Raw genomic sequence first — 25,417 nt, forward strand, 5'->3', positions numbered from 1 at the left:
CTGGCAAGCCCCTCAGATAGAATGTAATCTCCTTGAGGACAGGGCTGTTTCTCTTTTGTCTGTATCTTTTTAGCACCTAGCACAACTGCCTGGCACATAGGAGTTTAAAATAAATGCTTGTTGTATTGATTCATTCTAGACTTCTTGTCTAGCTACCTGTATCCCTACACCCCTCTCTTCTAACAATCTAAAACTCAAAAACTACAATGTATGGCATCATATACACACATATGTATATATGTATATGTATGCAATATGGGAGGTTTATTGTATTTCTTTCACCAGTTGCCATATATGTATATGTAAATGCATACATATATATATGCGTGTATATACATATATAATTTTCTGAAACATTTAGTGTTATTTTGTTTAGCATGAAAACTGATGAAATATAATAACCTCCTCACCTCTTACCATGTATTCCTGAAACCCTCCCTCAGGCTGCTTACTTCAATTATTTCTACCTTGGGTTATGAAGTTCCTCATGAAGAGGAGTCTTTGCATTATGCCCTCTGCATTAACAGAGGTATCACTGTACCAGCGAAGGCCTTGGAACAAGCCACTGCCCAAGGATCATTCCTTGTCATAAGTGAAAAGGTACTGGAAGAGTTCTTAGCTGCCTTTTTTTTCCTTCCCCCCTAATATATATTGAAAAGATGACTGCTGAGCTCATAAATGTATAAATGTATAAGCATAAACACACACACACACACTCACATAAGACATTCCTCAAAAGTCAGGTGGCTAAGTGGGCTTTTCTGCCTGGTTTTGAAGAGCTCATCACAGAAAGTTTGCAAAAATGGGAATTTGATTAAAGAGGAATAAAACGCCAATTCACTAGAGTACCATATGAAACCCATGCTTCACAGGGCAAATTTAAAAATGAGCAAGGTTTCACTAGAGTGAAGATCACAGAATTCCTTAAAAGAAAAGCACCTGGTAAGGGAAATAAAAAATTGAGAAGATTCAATTCCAAAAGCCAGAATTAGGGCTTCGATGTAGAAATGCCATCTCAATCCTTTAACTTGAAAATTAGACTGAGGTGGGGGCAGCTAGGTGGTGCACCGGCCCTGGAGTCAGGAGGACCTGAGTTCAAATCTGGCCTCAGACATATAACACTCACTAGCTATGTGACTCTGGGCAAATCACTTAACCCCAATTGCCTTACCAAAAAAAAAAAAAATTAGACTGAGGCAATGAGGATTGTGGAGACATACTTCATCGAGTAGTGAAAAGTAGGCCTGAAACAAGGGAAACCTCAACTTGTCTCTAATCAAATCCAGAGGAAATATAGTAGATAGTAATGATGAGGATGATGGTGGTGGTGGTGAAGATGATGGTGGTGATGATGATGATGAGAAGCACTTACATAGATCTTAATAATTTGCAAAGAGCTCCACATATGTCAGTTCATTTGATCCTCACAATAATCCTGTGAGTGAGTACAAATTTATTATCCCCATTTTACAGATGAAGAAACTAAAGCTGACTTGTTCAGGATAACACACCTAAGCCAGTAAGTGTCTGGATTTGAACTCAGGTTTTCCTTACTCCAAGAACATTCTACTACACCATCTAGTGGCCTGTTCAGAGACTATCAGCATGTACTCTAATTTTAGCATAAATGGGGGTGGGGAGGAGATGGGGAAGTACATAAGAAAGCAAAAGTCACCATCAGCTTCAAGGAGTAGTCTCAATTCCCTAGCCCTTTCTCCTCAGATCTCCCTCTTTGAATCCCAGGGCTTCCTTCGAAGCTCAGCTTGGCACCACCTGCTACATTAGGCCTTTCCTGATCTCCCCCAGCTGCTACTGCCTTTCCCCAAATTACGTCACACATGTTTATTTTGAGGATTTTCTACAATATTGATACATGTCCATGCTGTCTTCCAAGATAGAATGTAAGTTCCTTGAAGGCACAGACCTTCTCCTTGTATCCCCAAGACTGAATGCAGTGGCCAACACACAATATCTGATTAACAAATATAAGGTGATTGACTGATTTCCTACCAACCAAACATAAAAACAGCCATACTGTGCACCCACAAAAGTATCACAGGAAAGGAGAGTTGGTTGGTGATCTAAACCCCAACATTGGGCTCCACATGCCAGAAAGGAGAACTGACAAATCACCCCTAACTCTGCTGCTCAATAAATCATCCAATATCACCCTCCCAGTGAATAGCAAAGCATATGTTGTTGCTGTTTTTTTTAATTAAAGACACTGATTAGGCTTCTCGCCCGTTCCTTAGGTCAGGTATGCCTTAATTAAATTAAATTCAACTCAACATTTGTTAATCATCAAACTCTACGTAGTAAATTGCATTAGGTGCTGGGAATACAAAGATTAAAAGCAGTAACACAATCCTTGCCCTCAACAAGTTTAAAAAGATATGATATGTATAAAAATAGTATTAATATGAGATAGAGCATAGGTAAGGGCAAAAAAGAAATCCAGAAAAAAATGCATGAAGAACACTCTCAGTTGGGGGATGGAAAGGTGAGAAGGAAGGAAGATGGAAAAGGAAGGCTTCCTATAGGAGAGTATTTTGGGTGAGCCTGAGAGGAAGAATTTTAATAGGAATGAATTAAGAAGAATACAGGGCAGCTAAGTGGCACAATGGCTAAAGTGTTGAGCTTGGAACCAGGAAGACTCATCTGAGTTCAAATTCAGCCTCAGATGCTTACTAGCTAGGTGACCTTGGGCAAGTCACTTAACCCTGTTTGCCTCAATTACCTCATCTGCAAAATGAGCTGGAGAAAGGGTAAATGGCTCCATTGTCTCTGCCATGACCCCAAATGGGGTCACAAAGAGTAAGTCACGACTGAACAACAGCAAATATATATTGTAGGCCAGGGGGGAGCTGCATTGATGCACAGAGGTAGAAGGTGATGGGACAAGATCAAATAGTGGAACACAACAGAAATGTGAAGCATATACAGAGAAATGATGCGAAATAAGGTCAGAAACAGAGACTGGAGCCAGACTATGGAAGGATTTAAATCTTAGAATAAGGAATTTGTATTTTCTCAGAAAGACCCTGAAGATTATTGAGAAAGTCATGCTTCACATCGTGAAATAATAAGAAAGAATTTTGCAGCTGTGTAAAGGATGCAGGAGAGAGGGGAAAGGAAATCAGTCAGAAGGCTACTTAAGAGATGATGGCAATGTGAAAAAAGAGGAGTGGATAGAGGCCGGAGATGGGATTCACAGGACTTGGCAATTTGTGTGTGTGTGGGCGGGGGGCGCGGAACAAAGGGGAAGAGTCAAAGATGAATAAGCCTAGGGTTTCAATTCTAGGTTTCTGAGACGGTGGTGGTGCCATCAACAGAAATAGGCAACTTAGGAGACAGTGAGATGATAATTCAGTTTTGGACAGGAGCGGATGGAGATGCCAGCAACATATCCTAGGAGAGACATCCAAAAGGCAGTTAGAGATGCAGAAAAGGATTGGGGATGGAGATACAGATCATGGGGTTCTCCTGCATGAAGGGGATAACTGAACCAATAAGAACAGCCACAATTATTTAGGAAGGGAATACAAAGAGCAGAGGTCCTAAGACTCTAGCATGGAGCAGGAATATGAGTAACTAAGGGAAACAGAGTAGGAGGGACTGGACAAGTGGGAGGAGGTCTAGAAGAAATCAAAGCTACGAAGGCCAAGGCAGGAAAAAGCAGCTAAAAGGAAGAAGAGGTCATAAGGCACTTAATACTGCAATAGGATGAGACTGATAAAAGCCTACTGAATCCAGCAATCATGAGGTCATTGCTGACTTCCATTGGCCTGTGAGCTCCTGGAGGGCAGGAGCTGTCTTTTGTTTTTCTTTGTAGCCTGGATGCTTAGCATACTTCCTGGCACATAGTAGGTGCTTAATAAATGTTTAGTGACTACTCCCCAAGTCAAGAGGTTGATCGAATACAGCCCTGGATTTGGAGTCAGGAAGCCCATGGTGTGAATCCTGCCTTATACACTTCCTAGTTCTGTGCCCCTGAGCAAAGCATTTAACTCTGGCCCTCAGTGCCTTCATTGGGAGAGTGGAGATAATAATAGGCCTGCATCCCAAGGTTGTTGTGAGGAACAAATGAGGTATTTGTAAAGTGCTTTGCAAAAAAAAAAAAAAAATGATGTGACTGATTGACCTTGGAGGGAACAGTTTCAGTAGACTGGCAGAGGCAGAAAACAGAATGAAAAGGGTTAGAAGCCAGACTGTAAAAGAATGAGAAGTGAATGAGTCATGAGCAAATGGAGGCAAGAATTGTTTCCAGAAGTCTGGTTGTGAAAGGGAGACAGGACACAAGATGATGGCTTGAGAGTAGGGCAGGATCAAGGGAAAATCATACATGTTGAGCTAACAGGAGCTTGGGAGTTCTCTAGTCCAACCCCTTCATTTTACAAATATGGAAACTAAGGTCTGTAGAAGGCAGTCTGACTTCCTCCAAGATCACCCAGGAAACCGGGAGGAAGAGCTGAGATTCAAGACGGGCTCATCCTTCCTCTAACTCTGACCCTGACCCTGAGCCTCCATCTCCAACTCTGACCCGAACCCTAACTCAAGTATTTCAAGGAAAGGTGTTACCTAAAGATACTCGAATGAACAACAGAATAAACTACCAAGGGAAAACAGAAGGAGATGGGGTCAAGGACAAAACCAGAGGGGTTTTGAAATGAGTTAGGTCGCTTCACCCACTAAGACTGGAGCAAAGAAGAGAGAGTGGGAGAAGACAGAGATGTTTTGATGTGAAGACAAGGGGAAATGAAAGGACTCTGTTTTCTCTTTAAAGTTGGAGGCAAGGTCCTCTGCTGAATGAGTGGCATTAGGGATTTAAGGAGAGAAGTTTTGGAATAGTTGCATAAATGTGATGGAGAGTTAACCAGGGATGCAAGAATGACTGTGCAGGAGGGAATCTGAGCGACCCAGATCCAGTTAGCATAGTTGCCTGGCTTCCTCCATCAGCATTTAGTAACTGGGAAGTTGAAGCATATAAGGCAAACAGTATTAGGGCAGGAGAGCACGGGATTTAAGGATGGAGGCTAGCACTTTGCTATACCAGTTAACTATAGAGTCAAGACTGTGAGAAGATGGGAATGGAATAGAAGAGAAGTAAGAACTGGGGAACCAGAGATCAATGAGAATGAAGAGTAAATTTAGGAGGAGTAAGAGTGCATGAAATATAGAGATAACCAGAAATGTTGGTGATCACCCATTCCTAGCCAGCTCCTTCCACATTGCTGGCAGGACCAGTCATTCACCACAAGTTTCAAGGAAAAAGTCAATTCACTCCTCAAAATGAAAAGTTCAGAGCCTTTGCCTGACACATTCCAAAGTTTAAAAAGGAAAGGAGGAAATCATCTTCCTAAATGGACATATCAGTTGAGCTTATCCAATGTAGTAGAACTCTTTGGATTTGAAGCCCAATAGAAACAAAAAAAGCTCTTTCTCATCTTCAGCTCCTAAGGCAATAGATAAGCCTAGTGTGAACTAATGTTTTACAGAAATGTTTTTCCTCTCCTGATTGACTTGAAATAATAATCAGTTTAATAAGACAGGGTGCCTTTGGGATCCCTTGGATTTTTTTTTTTAAGCACAGTCACCACCAGTCATTCTACACTGATGGCAGATGGCATGGTGTTAATGAACAGCTTGCCATCACGTATCCTTAACTACCCTTCCCTCTCCGTCTGTTTTTTTTAAACCTGCTTTCAAGAGTGGTATAAAACCATCCCTCACTGCACATGTATAGTCCCCCTCCACACATCAAAAAGGAAAAAGCAAGGTTGTGCTTTTGTACAATGGGTTCAAAAACACAGGATGAAATTCAGTAAAAGTTGGACAGCTAAAACCTACAGCATCTCTGACTGTGACTCTCATTAAAATTAATCCGAACCTCAGGGGAAGGGGGAAAAGGAACCACATACATTTATGGATTTTCCTTATGTCAGCAGAATCTTCAATAGAGAAAGGGTGACTGAACTAGCTAGCTAGTTGCTTGTGACCTGGTGCTCACTTTGCTAATTAAGAACTGACTACAGATGAACTGGACATTCAAAGCACAATCAGTTGTTATCCTCCAGTAACCAACCCTCCACCTAACCCACCAAAGTCTGTGCTGATTATGTAGGGGTGGGACAGATCACAGAATGCTGAGTTGTAAATGAATGTATTTCTTGCAGCATTCCAGCTTTGTCATAGGCAACATGCTGAAAAAGGAAAATTGTTCATCTGCAAAGTATCCTTCCATCCCACTGTCTCCCCCTTCCTATCCATTTTCCCTCTTAAGGAAGCTAAATTCAGTATCATCAGAAAGAATGAGCAAAGTGAGCCCACGCACAGCTAGAGCTAGAGGGGGAAATACTTAACCAAACAAGGGACTGGGGTGATGAGGAAAGATCAAACAAACACTCTGGATTGTATGAAATTGAGAAGCTTTTGACTGAACAAAATCAATGCAGCCAGAGAAGTGAAAAGAGTACTATATCTGGAGTCAGAAGCTCTGATTTTTAATTCTGACTCTGACTTAATACTTATTCAAACTTGGGCAGATTTTAATCTCTCTGGGCCTCAATTTCCTCATCTGTAAAATGAGGGATTGGAATAGGTGACCTTGAAAGTCCTTCCTAACTCTAAATCTATAAATAAGAAGGTGTTGGGGGGAAGAAACAATAATGAAATTGCATGAAGTATCTCTGGGAAAGAATTGATAGTATGTAAGACCAAAAGGCATTCTTCAATAGATAAGTGGTCAAAGGACATAAACAGTTTCCAAAAGAGGAACTGCAAACAATCAACAATCAGATGCCTCAATTTGCTAATAAAAGAAACGCAAATTAAAACAACTTCAAGATTTTGTATCACACTCAACCTGGCAAAGATAAAGATGAAAGGAGTCCATGCTGGATAAACTGTGAATAGATAGGCACACTAACAGATGCCTAGTAGAGCTGTGACTTGATCCAACCATTGTGAAAGACAATTTGGAAACAGGCAAGAAAAGCCACTAAACTGTTCATACCCTCTGACCCCAGTGATCCCTGGGCATAAATATGCCCACTGACAAACCCCCAAGGAGGTAAAAGAAAAACTTTACACATACCAAAATATTTATAGCAACACTTCGTGTGATTGCAAAAAAACAGAAAAACAAAAAACTGGAAACGGTGGGAGCCCAGAGATTGTTCAATGGCTGAATAAACTGTAGCTTATGGACATGATGCAATATAATTGCATTATAAAAAAAATAAAAATTATATATATATAATATATATTTGTATGTGTGTACATACATATTTTATTTTTTAAAGATGACAAATTTAGAGAAAAATGGGAAGATTTTGATGAACTGGTGCAGAATGAAGTGCTGCAAGAATAATATACATAATGACTACATCAAAGTAAATGAAAATGACTCATATTCTTATTTCTCTTCCGCAATAAACAAAACCCCTTAGGTTATTTATTGCCTTCCATATAGTTCTAATGGATTAACTTAGTCTCTTGTCTGATTTTTTAAAAAATAAGACAATTTTGGAGGTAGCTAGGTGGTACAGTAGATAGAGCACCAGCCCTGGGATCAGAAGGACATGAATTCAAATCTGACCTCAGATACTTACTAGCTGTGTGACACTGGGCAAGTCACTTAACCCTGATCGCCTCCAAAAAACAAAACAAAACAAAACAAAAACACCCAAAAATAAAAGTAAAGGTAATTTTCTTAAAAGAAAATATTTGTGACTTCTTGACATTTCGTATAGTTCAGGCAAAATGCTATTATATTTTGAACAGCTTGCGATTGGCCAGCAGGGTTAACAAATAGAATGGAGATGATCTCAAAAACTGAAGAACTGTAAAAAGTAACTGCACACAATGGGCAGTCATGAACACAAAGATCATTTTAGACACTCATACCACAAAAGAAAAATTAGCCTCTGTAACTACAGTTATTCAGGATCATGTTGCATATGTTCATTTGTCTCAGAGCCAACACAGCTGCAATTACAAGAGCATCAGTTCTCAAGGTAGTCAGCAAAGGAAATCTTGAGTTCAAAAAGTGCCACGTCCAGCAAACTTGTTGTATTAGAAAGCTCAGAAAATTTTCCACCATGCAAGTCAAATCAGTGACCTAGAATTTTGTTTTAAAAAAGTTCGTAACTTGAAAAGGACCCACATGTACAAAAATAATTATAGCAGCTCTTTCTGTGGTGGCAAAGAATTGGAAATTCAACTGGTGAATGGCTGAACAAGTTGTGGTATGTAACTGTGATGGAATATTATTGTGCTATAAGAAATGATGAACAGGCAGACTTCAGAAAAACCTGGAAGGACTTGTATGGACTGATGCTGAATGAAATGAGTAGAACCAGGAGAACATTGTACACAGTAACAGCCACATTATTCTATGACTAACTTTGATAGACTTAGCTCTTCTCAGCAATGCAAGGATCTAAGATATCTCTAAAGGCCTCATGATGGAAAATGCTATCCACATCCAAAAAAAGAACTATGGAGTTTGAATGCAGATTGAAGCATGCTATTTGCTATTTTTTTTTCTTCTGTTTTGTTTTGATTCCTGTTTCTGGTGGTTCCTCCTATTGGTTCTAATTCTTCCTTACAACATCACTAATGTGAAAATATGTTTAATAGGAATGTATATGTAGAGCCTATATCAGATTGCTTGCTGTCTTGGGGAAGGAGGAGGGGAGGGAGGGGAAGAAAAATTTAAAACTCAAAAGCTTATGGAAGTGATTGTTGATAAATCAAAATAAATTAATAAAATTTTTAAAAATCATAACTTCACTAAAACACAAATCTGATGGGTCACTCCCCTGCTCTAAGATTTTCAATTGTTCCCCATTATCAGGTTCCTGTCATTCTTTAGTAAATGTGGAGAACACAGAATTCATTTTTAATATATGTGGGAAAAGACAGAAGCATGGTATATGAAAATAAATTGTTTGCCTTAGAGTCAGGAAGACTTGGGTTCAATCCTGTCTCTGACATTATACCTATATATCCTTGGGCAAGTCTCAATCTCTCAATACCTCAGGCCACTATCCAAGACTAAATTACAAATACTAATCATCAACATGAGTTAACGAGTGCCCAGACCAATGAAATAACAGATCCAGATCTAAATAACAGTACAGTGTGAGTATGGTTAGATTTACGGGTCTTTTATAGGATGCGGTTTATGACTACAATCCCCCTCATAGGTGAGAGGATCTCTACCCAGATCACTTTAAAAATTCTGGATCCTAGGATTTTAGAGCTGAAAGAGATCTTAGAGACCATGTATATCAGCCTCTTTATTTTACAAATAGGGAAATGGAGGCCCAGAAAAGGGAAGTAACTTGGCCATGGTAACAGTAAGTGGCCAAGAGTTTTTGAGTTTCAGAACAGGTGACAATCTGTATTTGTAGCAGGACTCCCCTATACCAGTGAAACCACAGGTATAAATCTTAAAAAAAAAAAATTGAGAAGTTTTTACTTTTTTTGTTGTTAAGTTGTTTTAAAGTCATGCCTAACTCTCTGTTACCCCATTTGGGGTTTTCTTGGCATAGATACTGGAGTGGTTTGCCATTTCCTTCTCCAGCTCATTTCACACGTGAACAAACTGAGACAAACAGGGTCAAGTGACTTGCCCAAGGTCTTACAGATAGTGTCTGAGGACAGATTTGAACTCAGATCTTTCTGACTCTGTGCTCTATCTACTATACTACCTTAGATTTACTTATGTTGACCGAAAATCTTCCTCCCTACAGCTTATGACCACTGGTATTAGTTTTGGCCCTTTAAGGCCAAGCAGAATGACAATCCATCAGATATTCAGTAACAGCAAGCATGTAACTCCTAATCATCTCTTCTCCAGGCTACACAACCTTAGTTCCTTCAACCAATCCTCCTTCAGCATGGAGAAAAAATCCTGTCTGTTATCATAATTTCAACTATCAACCTGGAGAATAATGGCCTGATATCTCTGATGTGAGAACCAATCTTACTAAGTACAAAGAGGCTCACCACAATTATCTAGGCCAATAAGACGACATCTGATGAAGACTACACAGAGGAACTGTAATCTGCATTGGTGGAGGAGAGTAGCCATATAGACAAAATCATACATCTTGAAATATGGCGGTCAGTGGAAGGCTCTGCTAGTCAGGAACCCATTTTCCCAGCTAGCCTCCCATCCCTAGATTCCAACATCTCAGCTGTATCATCTTCAAACCCAAGTCTATCACTTGATCCATTAGCAACATGGCTATTTTGAAGATGAGAATATGCTGATTATGAGACAGCTTTGTGCTTCTGACCTTTGGTCAAAGGACAAGAGTAAAGATGTCTCTGTCTTTGAATGGTGCCTGACATCCGAATCTTTAAAAACAAACACAGTAAACTCCTCAATGTATTGATTTTTTTTAATGTTTTCACTCTAAATACCAAAAAGAGACAAATAACAGCTGACATTTATAGAATGCTTTTAGGTTTACTAAGCATTTTACATGGTGCCAACCATGATCTCACTTGACCCTCACAATAACCCTGAGAAGTAGCTATCCAAGGTACTATTAACTCCGTTTCAAAGATGAGGAAATTGAGGCCCAAAGAGGTTAAATAATTTCCCTATGCTCATTCAGCTAATGAGTGCTGAAATTCAAGTTTCTGGAGTTTCCCAGATTTCCCAAACCCAGAGACACAGCTGTATCCTAAAGATTGGTGCCTGTTTGTCTGCATTGGATTAAAGCAGGAAGAAAGGAAAGAGAGAGTTGTGAGAAAAATATGATAGCAACTGTCTCTCAATAAAATGCAAGCTCCTTGAGAGGAGGAATGGTTTGATTCTGACTTGGTTTCCCCAAAGGGGGCACTTGATAGTGTTTGTTGACTGGCTGATTGGTTTTCCCAAGGTCACATTGTTATCAAAAGGCATAAGCCAGAATTCTAACTCTGGTGTCCTGACCTCAAGTTCAGAGCTCATTCCTCTCATTGGTACAGTCAACAAGGGGCTAACAGTCTGGCTTACCTCTAAGGATCCAGCATGGTAACACACTTGGCTGCTGGTTTGTTCCCTCCCCACCCTTGGTTTGAAAGGAGACATGGCTGCATTATAAAGATGGAGGGATGCCTGTTTGTCTGGGCTGAACTGAAGCAGGAAGAAAGGAAAATGATGGTGAGTGGCCCCAAAGAGCAACAGGGCCTAAGTGCGAGCCCAGGGATGATTAGCCTCTGACCAAGATACTAACTTTGGCCCAGACACAGGTGCTGGGGTTATTTATGCAGATGAATGTTAATGACTGTATAATGAAAGTAAACAAAGGGAAGAATGGAGAATGATTGATTGACATTGGGGGGAGAGGAGGGAGAAGAAAGGAAGATGCCTGCCAGTAAGCCAGGGAAGGGGAGAAAGGAGAATTTGGCAGGAGGAGGAGAATATCCTATATTAATTACTATGGGGGGAGGGAGGGAAGAGACACTTGCAAGTGCAAATCCAATAAGCTCATGCCCACTACTGTTTAGCCAGAGCTAGAATGCCTCATTTACAGAGGCAAATCCAGATTCATTCTATATTACTCTGTGACTGTGGAAGCCCACATAAAAGAGGGATCAGGGAGCAATGATTTTGCTATGTCATCACAATGATGCAGCAAGAAAGAGGAAGTCAATTCACTGTGGTCAGGGTCAACTAGCATTTGTTAAGCACCTACTATGTGCCAGGTAGTGTGCTAAGTGCTGGGGACACAAAAAAAGACAGTTCCTGCTTTCCAGGAGCTCCTGGTCTAATGGAGGAGGCAACCCCCATTTACAAACAGCTACCATGTACAGGCAAGATCGAAACAGGATAAACTGGAGAGAAACAAGGGAGGGAAGGCACTAAGCTAGGAAAGGCTTCTTGGAGAAAGGGAGGTTTTAGTTGGGAGCTGAAAGGAAGCCAAGAGGCAGAAATGAGAAAAGAGAGAGTTCTGAGCATAGGGGGCAGCTAGAAAAAACACTCCAGAGTTGGGAGGTGGGAGTGCCCCATGCCAAGACCACCAAGGAGGCCAGGGGCACTTTCAAACCCAAAAAGTTTGTTCAGGAAAAAACAACTGGATTGAAAGGGAGTAGGACCCAGGAGACAGTCTGCATGACAGACACCAGATGTTTTCTGATCATTGCTCCTAAATTTAAAAAAAAAAAGTCATCTAGAACAGGAACCCTCCGAAAGAAAGGGCTCAAGAGTAAGCCACAAAAGCTGAGCTAATTATTGAATGGGAACTGCAGACGGTGTGGTGCAGGGCTCTGGAGTCAGGAACAGCCAGGTTCATCTCCTACCTCAGATACTTACGAGCTGTGTGACCCAGGAGAAGGTACAACCTCTCTGGGCCTCAGGTTCCTGCAAGATGGGGGTGAGGGAGGGGAGGGTTGGACTTTCTGCTTTCATCCTACAGGATCTTCTTTACCCTAGGTGAGTGAAATATGGCCCAGTAAAGCTACGCACTAAGAGGACAACATGCAGAAAGCCAGCACCTTCACCAGCCAGTTAGAACTGGTAAGCCTGCCAGGAGCACACACTTCTTTCTCTTGGCACCCTGACCAGGTCACCAGAGGACCTGGGGCATGGAAAAAAATGAAGTCGCCTTTTAGCTGATAGACATTGTAGGTGAGTCTGGTACAGAAAGTCACTGAGACTTACTCCCACACAGTAAGGATAGCTTGGTTTTTCCTGGGAATTGTTGGCACTCTAGTTGTTTACTTACGTACCGTAGATGTAGGTCCTTTCTTCCAGTTTCCTATCTAACATTGATTTTAATAATCAGCATAACCTTGAAGTTCTGACTCTCATCATGGAGAAGTCGCTCCCCTTTCTCTCCTACATTTATGTATATATGTATCTACAAATATAGGGTGGCCAAGTGCCACAGGGGATAGAGTGATGGGCCTGGAGGCAGGTGGACCTGAGTTCAAATTCAGCCTCAGACCCATACTTAGCTGTGTGACTATGGGCAAGTAACTTAACCCTGTTTGCCTTGCTTTTCTCATCTATAAAATGAGCTGGAGAAGGAAATGGGTTTTCTTTGCCAAGAAAACCCAAAATGAGGTCATGAAGAGTCTGAAAAAACTGAAAAACGACTGAATAACAAAAAACTATGGTCATACTTTCTTTTCCTTTTTTTTTTTTTGGTAATAGACCTGTGATTCATCATCAGTATTAGAAGTTTTTAGAGTTCTGCCTGTGGGCAGTGAAAGGTCAAGTGACTGGCCCAGGATTTGTACTGATTCTCTACATATCTTAATAGTATTGTATGTATGTACATATATTCTCTTATATATTTACTTATGAAAATAATATATGTACAAGCTAGAGATATACTTAATGAAAATATGAGAAGGAAAACAAGTAGGCTTTTTCCATTTTTCTCCATCAAACAATATCTTCAGTGCTGCACAATGAACTGAAAGGTATAAAAAATAAAAGATTCTGCATTATTCTTTAATTATTTAAAAAAGCATGAAGGAGAGCAGTGTGTGATATGTCAGCAGAGATAGGCAGACTCTGAAGGACTTTAAACGTCTAATGAAGCTTGCGTTGTATCTTTAGAAGCAAAAGGGAGCTATAGCAGGTTCTTGAGGGGCAGAGCAACGTGACCATACTTATGCTTTGGGAATAATAATTTGACGTCTGTATAGAAGATGGGTTGTCAAGGAGAGAAAATGGAGGTGAGAAGAGCAAATAGGAGGTGCTGGTGAGAAAGGAGGAGAGCCTGAATGACAGTGGTGGCCATGAGTAGCAAAGAGGGACAGATGTACCAAGCATATTGTGGAGGTGGGATCAGCATGAATTGGCAGCTAATTAGATATGTGAGAGAAGGAGGCATTCAGGATAAGGGAGATATTCCAAAGTGAGCGAAATATTGTGGAAAGCTTAAATATTCATTTATGCCACTGGTTATTTACATCATTACAAATTGCTCCAGGGTCATCGTAAATCATGATGCATACTGGAGGGAAAGGGGGGCAGGGGAACAGAAGGAGAGAGAGAAAGGAAGGAAGGAAGGAAGGAAGGAAGGAAGGAAGGAAGGAAGGAAGGAAGGAAGGAAGGAAGGAAGGAAGGAAGGAAGGAAAGGAGATAAGAAAGAAGGAAGGGAAGAAGGAAGAGAGGGGAAGGGAGAGGAAAGAAGGAAGGAAGGGAGAGGAAAGAAGGAAGGAAGGGAGGGAAAGAGGGAGGAAGGGAAGAAGAGAGGGAGGAAGGAAGGAAGGGAAGTAGGAAGAGAGGAAGGAAGGAAAGAAAGAAGGGAGGGAGGGAAAGAGAGAGGGAGGAAAGGAGGGAGGAAAAAAGGAAGCAAAGGAAAGAAGGAAGGGAGGGAGGGAAGGAAGGAGGGAGTGAGGAAGGGAGGGAGGAAGAAAGGAAAGAAGGGAAGGGGGGAGGAAGGCAAGATGGAAAAGAAAAAAGAAAAGACAAAGAAATCTATCATTCTCCCTGTAGAAAAGGTTATTTGATCACTCATTAAAATGGCAGCCTTCTTTCTTCTCAACTATAGCTATTTGAGAGCTGGTTTTATCAAAGCAAAAAACAAAAGCCAAAGCCTTGGGCACAGAGAAAAGAAGGGAGAGAAGGAGATTTTTCTTTAATCAGTTCTGACACACAACCCAGATTTTCCTCTGATCTGCCTGGTAGCAGTCACAAAATCCTTGTGAAACCCTTTCACTGATAGAGAAGTTATTTTAAAAGTAAAACATATAAGATTAGAAATGGAAAGTATCAGGCAGGCACTGGAGATTAATTATTGCCTCTTTCCCATGATTGGGAGGTAGAGAAAAAGAGGCCTTTTGTCTGGTTTAAATCACTAGTAAATTGATTTAAGCTGGCCATACCAGTAGGCTAAGAAAGAAGCAATTATAAAAAATTACCTATAAAAATAGACATTTATTGTGAAAGCTTTTTTTATGTTCAATATCCTGGTGTGAGGTCTCGTGGTACAGAAGAGAGAATATTTGCAGTTAAAAAAAAAAAACAACAGAATCACAGATGTTGGGCTGGAAGAGATCTTGAAGGTCAGTGAGGACAAACTCCTCATTTTGCAAATGAGGAAACTGAGACCCAGAGCGGGTTAAGTGTGATTTGCCAGGGGTTACATAGATAGATTAAATTTGAACCTGGATCTTCTTGACTCCAAGATCGACATCCTATGTATATGCCCTGGGTTCAGGACTTGACTCTCCATATTTATTGTATGACCTTAGGTAAGTCATGTAACACTTTCCCTCAACGTAAAATTAGGGAATTGGACTAACTCACCTCTAAGGTTTCTTCCAGCTCATCTTCAAATATGGCTTCTCTACCTATTGTCCTAAGAGCAGGTAGCCAGACTTTATATTGGATCCCCCAGCACCTAGCACAGTGTCTGGTATGCAGAAGTTACTCAATAAATGCTTGTTGTCTGACACAGTGCACAGAGCACTGAGTTTGGAAACAGGGAGACTCATCTTCCTGAGTTCAAATCTGGCCTCAGACACTTATTAGCTTTGTGACCCTAGGTTAAGTCACTTAACCTTGTTTGCCTCAGTTTCCTCATCTGTAAAATGAGCTGGAGAAGGAAATGGCAAACCACTCTAGCATCTCTGCCAAGAAAACCCCAAATGGGGTCAAGAAGAGTCAGATGCGACTGAAACATCTCAATAAGAAGATTTCCAAGAAGGATGACCCATATTTGAGCCAATACAGGACTGTTATAAAATGTCGAATTTGGTGTTTCAGACTTCTGCTATGCCTTGGAGGTGACCCTGTTTTCTTAAAGGCTATAGTAATAGACTTCAAGGCCAATTAGATTAGTCAGTCAATAAGCATTTATTAAGCACCTACTGTGTGCTAGGCACTTTGCTAAGAGCTTTACAATTATTATGTCATTTGATCCTCACAACAACCCTTTGAAGTAGGTGTCATTATTATCTTCATTTTACATTTGAGGCAGACAGAGGTTAAATGACTTCTCTAAGCTAAGTCTAGGATCTATCTCCTGAGTCACTCACCTACCCAAAGAAAGGCCAAAGGAGCCCTCAAAGTGCTCACAGTCTAATAGAGGAGACAATTATGTATAAACAAGATATATACAGGACAAACTGGAGATAATCCACAGGAGGAAGCACTAAAATTAAAAGGGCTTAGGAAAGGTTTCCTGTGGAAGGTGGGATTTTGGCTGGGGCCTACCTAACTGGAAAAGTTTTTAAGATGGTACGGCATTTTGTCTGAATCTCAGACTAAGAAAGTATGAAAGCTTCATCCCCAGAGGGTGATGACTGCCAGGGTATGAGACCCTCTACAAAAGCAGGGGAAAGTTGTGAGCGGCATTGATAGAAGGGAGGACCCACATCTTGGAAGAATTGGTACCTACTATGTGCTCACCACCGTGAGGGACCACAGAGCAGCAGCAAGATGAATAACTATCCTTGGATTCAATTTAAATGAAGCATAAAACAGGGCGTAGAGTGGGTCCCCAAAGTCTTATTGACATCTCATTGTAATTCTTCCAAATCCATCAGGATGAAAAGCTTTTACTTAACTATAGAACCGAGGACATACTCGTGTCCCTCTTTAGGTGTCTCTGTCCGACCTTCAGATCTCTGAACACTTTCTGATGATAAACACAGTCTCTAAAATGGTCACTCCTCTGATCTGCATTCAGTTCAGGGGGTCTCTTTTTATACAGCCATGGTAAAGTTCAGACGTAGCCCCCAGAAGCAAAAACATTCTATCCGTTGGGGTAGTGAGAGTATCTACAAGAAAAGTGGGAGGGAACAGATTTTTTTCATTCCAAAAGCAAAAAGATAATAGTAAAAGTCAACTAACAAGGACTTTGTTCCCTGTTTTGCCCAAAATATCCCAGCTGGCTGGTGACAGATAGCATAAGTAAAGTGAGTGACCCAGTAAGGTACTTTCTGTATGTCACAGGGGTCACCTTCCATTGTTAATAAATTACAGAATCATATTTACATTGTTCTCAGCTCCAGCATGGACTCACCCTCCATGGTCTCCAGCCCCCACGAGGTGTCTGAGGCATGTGTCAAGGACAAAACACACAGGTCATTTTAAACTAAACATGACTCCCTACAAGCTAACAGTCAGAGGAAGAACTAATTGGAAATAACAAAGTAAAGCTACATGCATTTAGAATGAATTCGTAAGCACACTGAAGGATAGAAATTTTTGTTTTGTTTTGTTGTAAAGAAAAATGCCACATTATTTCAGTCAAGCAAAATAATTACTGACAACTATGCCGAGAACAGGCAGGGCTCCTGGGCCCATGTTAATGAGTACCAAAGAATCATTTGTAATTAAATACTCAATGTGTAAATAGATGCCACTGAAGTTGATTATTTAAGAGGCGAGGAAATGTTTTGTTGTTCTTTTCTTCATCAGATAGGACGGATGTTATTTGTCAGGGCAGTCTGGTCTGAATTATCATCAAATTCAAGTCAGCAATATCTAGATTAATGAGCCATCACCTAACCTACCATCACAAAAGGACGTATTGTATATGAACATAACCTGAAGAAATATACCACACTAGGGCGGGTAGGGAACCTGCAGCCTTGAGGCCACATATCCTCAAGTGCGGCCCTTTGACTGAATTCAAATTTCACCATCCCCAAGACTAGGCAATAAGATAATTATAATAGGAGATAGTATTGGGAAGAAGGAAAGCAGAGAAGGGGGATTGGGGAGGGGGCAGAAAATGGCTGAAATTGACATTAGAAGACTCCAGTTCAAATCTCACTTGTTACTTTTTAGTCAATCATGGACAACTCATTTAGGTTTTCTAGGCTTCAAGATTTCTCATCCGTAAAATGAAGGTACTGTAAAGAGATCATCTCTTGGGTTTGTTTCAGGTCTGTATCTATGATCCTATACTCTGGTTATTATGATTTGGGGGAGGGAGGAAGAGGGAAGGTTCAGGTTCTGGACTCGTAAGGTCTCAGAACCATAAGGGAACTCCTAACATGGAAACTCCCTTTACTACTAAAGATTAAGTTCATCAGGAACAAATTAAATATCATCGAGTTTTCTGGGGGGACAGAAGATGGTACAGAAGAAAGAATACTTGTCATCAGCAAAAATAGGTGACTTGCGCAGGGGCACACTGTTAGTGTCTAACAAAGCCAGGCCCTGAATCTAAGTCTTCCTGATTCTAAATCTGGCTCCTCAACCTAATATCAGGCCACATATACTACTTGTTATTATTATTAGAATATTAATGCTGACATGAATAATGAAATCAAGAGGACAGCATGGCATAGTAAATATAATACTGTGTGAGACTTGGGTTCAAATCCCACCTCTAACACTTAATAAAATAAAAAACAGAGTTTCCCAGTTCAGTTGTTTTTCAGTCCTGTCCAACTCTTCATGACGCCATTTGGAGTTTTCTTGGCAAAGATACTAGAGTGGTTTGCCATTGCCTTCTCCAGCTCATTTTACAGATGAGGAAACTGAGGCAAACAGGGTTAAGTGACTTGCCCAGGGTCACACAGCTAGTAAGTGTATGAGGCTGGTTTTGAACTCAGGTCAAGAAAAGTCTTCCTGACTCCAGGCCTGGTGCTCTATGCACTATGGCACCACTTAGCTGCCCTATATACGTGTCAAATGGGAGGCCCACAATACTCCCAAGTGCCCCCAGGACCAGATTAAAATGTAATTGGGAAATATTTAATGAAATGAATAATATATAGCCTGTTTGTCATTCCAGTTCCTAGCACATGGTAGGCACTGAGTAAATAACTGTTGACTGACTGATTAATTCAACTCTATAGCAGTTTCTTTAATAGCTTCACTATAGATAAAAGAAGAGATTCTGTTGAATTCGTATTGGAAAGCAACATGGAACTATGTCCCAAGAGTCACTAAATTTTGCATGCCCTTTGTCCCCTTACCAGGCCAAGACCCCAAAGAGATCAAAGACAAAAAGGACCCATATGTTCAAAAATACTTATAGCAGCTCTTGTTGTAGTGACAAAGAACTGGAAACTCAGATGGTGCCCATTGATTGGGGAAGGGCTAAATGTGATGGAATATTATTTTATTGTAAGAAATGATAAAAGAGGATGGCTTTAGACAAACCTGGGAAAATTTGTATGGACTGATACAGAGCGAAGTGAGCAGAACCAAGAGAATAATGTATAGAATAACAACATTGTAAAGACAGATAACTTTGAAAGACTTAAGCACTCTGATCGATGCAATGGCCAGTTCTAATTCTAGATGATCTATGCTACCCCACCTCTCAACAAAGAAGTGATAGATTCAAGATGGAGAATGAAATAAACATTTTTAGACATGGCCAATGCACAAATCTGTGCATCTTCTAAACTGGGAAAGGGAGGAGAGAAAATAAATGCTTGTTGATTGAAAAATAAAATATTTTAATTGATTGTGCTAATTGGTAAAACATCTCCAGTATTGCAATCTGAAAGAGGATTTGGTCAGATTTCACAGTAACTTTGACACCAAAATAGAACAGTACTATACTATCAAGCCTAAAAAGATGGCCACTTACGGAAATACTTCAGCGTCTCTTCTATCTGCTCAGTTGTTAGGTCGATATTAGCGTCAGGAGAAATGAGAGGAGTGTGGAGCCAGTCGTCGTGAACATAACCATAGATTGTGTCTGCTCTTAGCTTGTAATGGGGCAGCTGTTCCTCCAGCAGACTGATGATTTCAACTTCGGGAAGATCGGTACTATTGCACACATCTGAAACGAAAGATTGGAGACATCAGGAACGACCCATTTGTACTTAGGGAAAAATGAGCCGCGTGAACTAGGGTGAGCCATAAAAATCTCTCTGAGACTCAGTTTCCTCATCTACTAAAGGAGGTGGGGATTGGGCTAAATGGTCTTTATGGTCTTTTTCCCTACAAGTTTGCATATCCATAAACATCCCTCCTACTCTGCTTGTGCTTGGTGCCTATCAGCACAGCTTACTCACCCAGCTAGCCCTACCTAGGAGCTACAGCGTATTTTGGCATGTTTCTTAATTAGGAGGATTGCAAATTCCTTGGAGGTGGTTCCTAAGTTTCATTTTTTCTTCTAGATCTCAATTCCAGCTAACACAAGCAATGCTGCCTCTCACTTGAATCTAGATTAGAATCCTGCCCCTGAAACCTCCTATGGGTGACCCTGGCCAGGGCACCTGACTGCTCAGTGCTCTAGGCCAGGGGTGGGGAATGTGCGGCCTGAGGTCACATGTGGCCTTCTAGGTCCTTGGGCTCCACCTTTTGACTCTGTCCAAGTTTAACAGAACAAATCTTTTTATTAAGGGGATTTGTTCTGTGAAGTTTGGATTCAGTCAAAGGGCCGCACTTGAGGACCTAGAGGGCCATGTGTGGCCTTGAGGCTGCAGGTTGCCCACCTTTGTTGCAGGCAATTCTCAAAGACTGTAAGGTGCAGAGATGGTACTAACTTGTATTGGTAGCAGAAATTTCCTCACCTGAGAGTTCCCTGTACCAATGAAATCACATAAGCAGTCCCTACGCCTAATTATTATTATTTGTTTTTAATAATACTATATGTCCATATCTAAAGCATATCTGTTTAACATTTATATACTATATGATTGATTAATAAATGATGTATTATTGTATATGACATATATTATTAACATGTTAGAATTACAAATTAATATTATTATTGTTAGTGGTGGATAGAGTGCTGGACTTGGGATCAGGAAGGTCTGAGTTCTAATACTGCCTCTGACTCTTACTAGCTGTGAGACCATGGAAAAGTCATTTAATCTCTCTCAGATTCCATCTTCTTGTCTATGAAATGGGGACAAGGTGGTTCAGTGGATGGAGTGCTGGGCCTGGAATTAAGAAGACTCATCTTCCTGAGTTCAAATCTGGCCTCTAGCTGTATGACCCTGGGCAAGTCACTTAATCCTGTTTGCCTTAGCTTCCTCATCTGTAAAATAAGCTGAAGAAGGAAATGGAAAACTCCAGTATCTTTGCCATAAAAACCCCAGTTAAGGTCATGAAGAGTCAGACACAACTGAAACAACTCAATAGCAATAACTCTATTACAATTAGGCATTTGTAAAATAGCATCCTAACTTTGAAATGGCCTATCTAAGACTCTGGTATTATGTCACACCCATAAGCCTGTGAGGTAGCCTTCCAAGTCAGTGAGAGATGATCACACCTACCTCACAGGGCCATTGTAAAGGTGAAGTCAGATAATAAGTCTAAGCTTTGCAAACCTTAAAACATTATATATGTTAGCTGTTATCATCATTATTATTGTTGTCATTATTAAGACAACCAATGAGCATTTATTATGTGCCAGTCAGTGTGCTAAGTGTTAGAAACACACATACAAACAGAAAGAAGGCTCATTAATATTACCAACTGGTAGTTCACCTTTAGGAACTAGAATTCAACCGAAACAATCCATTTGCAATCTCTCACAGGCAATCCTGCCTTCACCTGTAATCACTGGATCATGGATTCAGCCCAACCCTATTTGGGCACAAGGGCCAGGGCTGTTTTAGGTCACGAATACAGGGTGTTGGCATAGTCAGATAAGAGAACTTTAAAAGCCTAAGCCCACGTCACACCATCCAAAGTCAGCTTTATTTTCTTTTCTTCCAGTCACGTATTTAATGACATTTGTTAAATGTCATACTATATAAAATGAACTAAAAGGCTCCTGAATGCCTAAAATGGGAGAAAAAAGTAAAAGCTTCTTCTTCTTTGTATTAACTGAATTAGAACACATATTTAATTAGAAGGTAAATCACTTCCCAAAACACTGTGCTAAATACACTGGAAGCTTAACATTGAAAGCCACCTACAGGCCATTCAAGCAACCTCCAGGTTTCAAGAAAAGAAGAAAAAAAATCATTGGAGACATATAAATTATAGGATCATAGATATAGAGCAGGAAGGGGTCTCGGGTCACCTGGTCCATTTTACAGATGAAGAAACTGAGGCCCAGAGAGGCTGAGTGATTCTATTACAATTAGGCATTTTTGAAACAGCATCCTAATTTTGGAAAGGCCTAAGACTCTGGTGTTATGTCACAGCCATAAGCCTGTGGGGCAGCCTCCCATGTCAATGATAGATGATGTCTCCTATTTCTTCCCCTACCTCTTCCCATCACTGGGAAGATGGAGGGTGGGGTTGGGAAGAGAATGTTCAGAATGAATAACAAACCAAATGTTTTCTATGAAACATTTAACTGTTTCATTAGTGTCCCTAACTGGTTTGCATCTGAAGGACACATTTCCTACATATTTTAAAGGGCTCTTTAGCTGGTTACCAGCACCAGAAAGTCCCTATCAAATGTCAAAAGAGCACTCGGGATCAAGAAGCTGCCATCTATCAGTCTAAATTTTCTGGCTAAAGAGTGAACAAAGCTAGCCTCGTGATAGGATGGGGCAGCTGGAGCATGTCCACGAGCCACTCAAGCCCAACCTTTCTAAAGCAGTGCCAGCCTCTGTCACCAGGAAACCAAGAAGTGTATACAGACACATTCCCATGGGGAGGGAGCTCCCAGGGACAAAAATGGGCTCAACAGTCGGACTTTTTTTTTTCCTTTGCCTTTGATTGGGGGGGATGGGACATAAAAAATTAGCTTTTATGAGTGTGTGTTAGAGAGAGAGAGAGAGAGGTTCTTTTGTCTAGTAATACTGTCACATGCAAAGACTCTGTCACAGTGCCAGATTCACCAAGAAAAACCAAGCTGGTATTTGATTTCCCCTTCTACATTCACTGTGTTGAAGGTCAGCCTATTTACAGTGTAAAGCATGGCCAAGGAGGTATCACATTCCCCAAACTCTCCTAGGTTGACTACAGAGATGAGGGACCCTAGAGCAAGGCAGGGTCCAAAAGCATCTTTCCCTCTCTACATTTGTTCTTCTAATTCTGTGCCTGGTCCTTCCAGCACAGAGGGAGACCTCTCAGAGAACAGAAGCTCCATTCAGCCAATTCTGAGTCCTTGCAATAAGAAGGGCATCATGGAAAGCACCAGGGATGCCAAGACAAGACCCAGGGAACCTGACCTAGAAGAATGAGCAATCCTTCATTTCTCAAGGCCCAGGTCAAATGCTATGTCCTCCAGAAAGCCTTTCCAATTGCCCTCCCAGGTAGAAGGGTACTCACCCTCCCCTGTGATGGGATATACACTAAATACAACACAAGGTAGAATGTAACAGGGATTGGAGACAGCCAAAAAGGTAGAGTTGCCAGGTGGTTGTGCTTTTCTGTCTCTGTGCTATCTCTCATGTATACATCCCCTTTTCTCCATTCACACAGCCACCACCATAGTTCAGGCCTTCTCCCCTCTCCTAGATTACTGGGATAGCTTCCTCACTGGTCTTTCTACTTCCAATCTCCACGCTCTCCAATCTGACAAAACAATCTACCTAAGGCCCAGTCTGACCAAGTCACTGTCAGGCTCACCAACTGTCTACAGTCTAGGATAAAATACAGGCTCCCCAGCCTGGCACTTAATTACCTCCACTATCTGACTAGAACCTTCCCTTCCAGAGGTCTCATTATTCACCTTTACACACTTTATGCTTCAGCCAGACCAGACCTCAAACTCCACTGTCTAGCCATTCACACAAGTTGGTTCCCAGTCTTTCAAAATACATTATTCTTCCTTCAGAGCTCTGCTCTGGTCCACCTCCTCTGTGAAGCCTTCCCTGATCTTTCCAGCAACCACTGTTCTTTCTCCTGCTACCCTTATTTTCTCATAGGCCCTGTACAGGCGGGGCAGTGGCTCATTTGAAAGAATTCTGGAAGTGGAGTCAAGAGAGGCCTGAGTTTGAATCATACCTCCACCACTTACCAGTCAAGTAACCATGAACCAGTCACTTAAAGCTTTCAGGGTTGCCAAGGTTATTACTATAATTGTTACTGACCTGTCAAAGCTTATTTCCCCATCCAGGGATATTGCCTGCAGTACTTACCTCAGAGTGACGTTATTAAGGATCAAACAAAAAAAATGTTTTATAAAACTCAGGTTGTTATGTAAGTGTCAGGCATTACTATGATGACAATTTTTCTTGGCATCAAGAAGACCTGAGTTCGAATCTTGCCTCAAACACCTACTAGCTGTGAGACCCTAGGCAAGTCACTTCACCTCTCTGTGACTCAGTTTCCTCATCTGTAAAATGAGCTGGAGAAGGAAACGGCAAACCACTCTAGTATCTTTGCCACGTAAATCTCAAACGGGATCATGAAGAGTCAGACACAACTGAAATGAATGAACAACAATAACGCATGTACCTACTTCACAGGGTTGTTGTGAAGATCAAATGGGTTAACAGTATATGCAAAGGAGTCCTTAAAATGCTACATAAATGCTGGTTAGAATCATCAGCATCAGCACCATGATTACATTCTGTCCCCCCATTAAATGGAAGCTCCTTGAGGACCAGGATTGTTAATTGTTATTTTTGTATCTCCAGTGCTTAGCAAGGTGCCTAGGCACACAGGAGGAGCTTAACACGTTTGTTGAATTGAATTAAATGGAGGAAAGTGGGATGCCTTTCACTCAGAAATCCACATGACTTTGCCTGGCATTATGGCAGACCACGATCAAGGAATCTGAGCCAAGATTTAGTCTTTACCAAATCAGTAGCCTCCAACATGAGAGCTGTCAGGTAGTGGGAGCTTTGCTGCTGAATTATGATGTCTGCTATTCCTCAGCAGGCTTTTAAGCACATAAAGCAACAGATGGACGGGGCTTCCAGGCTTTCTTGCCTGTGTTACCAGGGAAACATCATCTTTTGCAGAGACTCTAAGCTCGCAAGGAAGAGGAGGCTGGCATTGGGAGTGGCAGAGCTCAGTGATGGTTGAATGGCATTTGTAGTGGCAAGAGAAAGCTGAGGCTCCCCAAGCATCCCTGCAAAACTGGAAATGCCAGAGAGGAACCTAGAGACTGGCAGGGAAGAGAAAGAGAGAAAGAAAAAAAAAAACAGTATACACTCATGGAACAAGAAGGCAAAAGGGGAAAGTGGCCATCAGGAACAAGGGCTCAGGAAAACACCAGAATTGAGTGAGAAGCAGGGAAAACAGTGAAAGAACACAGGGTGAAGGGGGGAAAGGGGGAAAGCAGGGCCTGATATGTCATGATTTTGAAGAAAGGCAGGGATGGGTAAGAGATAGTGCCCAACTTAGGGGAAACAACAAAAGAACCGCATTCCATGAAATGAGTTCCTTTTAGGCAACTAGTGAGGGACCAAATAATGCAATCTCAGCAGAAAAACTACATAAATAAAACTAGAAAGGAAAAAATAAGAGAGCTGAGACCAGATAAGCTAACAAACTAACTTCTAATACTCTCAACCTCCCACCCCCATGGCAGTCACTAGCCACAGACAAAAGGGGATTAAATTCCAGGTTAGATAAAGAGGGATTAAATTCCAAGTTAAGAATGAGCTCCTGAGGCCAAAA

At 41.2% G+C, this 25,417-nt stretch overlaps 1 protein-coding gene across 3 annotated transcripts in view; it reads right to left on the reverse strand.

Annotated features, from left to right (window-relative positions):
• Positions 1-25,417, reverse strand: part of TRAK1 (trafficking kinesin protein 1) — a 137,607-nt gene that overhangs the window by 82,835 nt on the left and 29,355 nt on the right. For all 3 annotated transcript variants that reach the window (XM_027871959.1, XM_027871958.1, XM_027871957.1), the window contains exon 2: positions 19,518-19,712. The gene's annotated coding sequence lies outside the window, so the exon portion shown is untranslated. The remainder of the gene's footprint in view (positions 1-19,517; positions 19,713-25,417) is intronic.

Source organism: Vombatus ursinus, unplaced genomic scaffold (assembly GCF_900497805.2).
Source record: "Vombatus ursinus unplaced genomic scaffold, bare-nosed wombat genome assembly UNPS02014799.1, whole genome shotgun sequence".
Classification (NCBI taxonomy): domain Eukaryota; kingdom Metazoa; phylum Chordata; class Mammalia; order Diprotodontia; family Vombatidae; genus Vombatus; species Vombatus ursinus.